Below are 1,681 nucleotides of genomic sequence, written 5' to 3' on the forward strand. Positions count from 1 at the left end.
GTGTGTGTGTGTGTGTGTGTGTGTGTGTGTGTGTTAAAAAAAATCGCCTGATACCAACCTGATAAACATCAAGGTAGTTTTCCTGCCTTCCCCCTTCTCCTTCAGAGCCATTTTCCTCCCCCATGCACTGCCTCCTTGTGAGGGGCCTCATCCCCCTAACCCAGTGCCTTGGATGCAAGGTGAGCCTCCGCAATGTGCATGTAGGGGGGAAGAACAGCAGGCAGCTGTTGTGGCTCCCACTCCATCCCTAAGTCTGGGTCAGGGCCAAAGTCAGACCCACAGCAGCTGCTTGCCCCAGCAACTTCACACCCCCTGCAGTCTCTGCCCCACCCATTATTCCCCCTCTGCCCCCACTGGAGGCAGGCCCAGCCAGGCACGGAGCACATGGGACTCTGCTCCTGCTATGTGCCCTGGGAAGGACTGCACTTCCACATGCTGCTGTGCTCTGGGGAGGGACCAGAGCCTGAGCAGTTCTGACAACACAGCGGGAGGGGAGGAGGGGGAGAGGAGGAGATGTAGGCTGTCCAACCCTTGGAGCATGGACCCCCAGGCACTGTGAATCCAGTCACACTGGGCCAGGCAGCTCAGCTCCGTCCACCCCAGTCATGTCTGCGGCATTCGGTACCTTACACAGCGCCCACCCTGGCCCGAGCCTGCAGTCCACACTGCACTGCACCAGCACCCAGGACACTGCAGAAGCTGCTCCACTCCAGCCCAATCTGGCCTGCCAGTGAGGGGATGGGAGTGTATCTTGGGGTCACCCTGGCTTGCGGGAGGGAACCCAAGCATCCAGGCACCCAGGTCTGAAGGCATAATTGTTGAAGAACATTGCCAATAATCAATAATGTAAATTTCCCTTTTATTGGTGCCCATCCAATAGGCAACCAATATATTGGTGCACCTCTATTAAGGGGGACTGTGCTCAATGAGTACTATCATATGTCTTACTCAGACGGGCTGCTCTAACCTATCCTTATCGTAGGCTCTCATCAGCATTCGTCCCCCCTCCAGGTCATGTGAAGTCACACTCAGTGCAGGCTGTATTTAATCAGCTTCATAGTTCGCCCACCCCAGCTGCTGGCAACAGCAGCTGAAGAGTGCTTTGGAATTTCTGGCATGGGCATACTGCCAGGGCATAAACTCCACAGGGGTGGGGACAGTTCCAGCTCCTAACTTGGCGCTCAGGGTCAATGTCCTTTTCCCAACCACTAGTTATGCTACTGATGGAAGACAAAACAGAGGCACTGAAATCAGTAAAGACAGGAAAAGCCTGTCATTTTCATTATTTTAAGAAAAGCCATTTTCATGTCCTGCATCAGGCAAGAGAATAAGAGAGCCAAGATAAAACTAACAACTGAGGTGATTGCTTGGCTCTGGCATAGCTTTCACCCAGTAACACTCCTGAGCTATACCTATAAAAAAAAACCATGAGCAAACGATTCAAGAGAGAATAGCAATCATGACAGAGCAACTTTTGAGTAACAATCAAACAAGATTGACCAAATCAAAGCACCTGTGACTTAGTGCTAGCATGTCATTGCAGCCATGAAAAATGGATCTTGAGAAAAGTAGGAAACTGGAAGGGAAAGGACACTTTTGACCTTAAAACACCATGTGGCTACACTGGCTCACCATACAAGATGCCAGAAGTTCACCTTAGACAGGCGGTTAGGACAACTGA

The sequence above is a fragment of the Gavialis gangeticus genome, unplaced genomic scaffold (genome assembly GCF_001723915.1).
Source record: "Gavialis gangeticus isolate Ggan-Ray unplaced genomic scaffold, GavGan_comp1, whole genome shotgun sequence".
In the NCBI taxonomy this organism is placed as follows: Eukaryota; Metazoa; Chordata; order Crocodylia; family Gavialidae; genus Gavialis; species Gavialis gangeticus.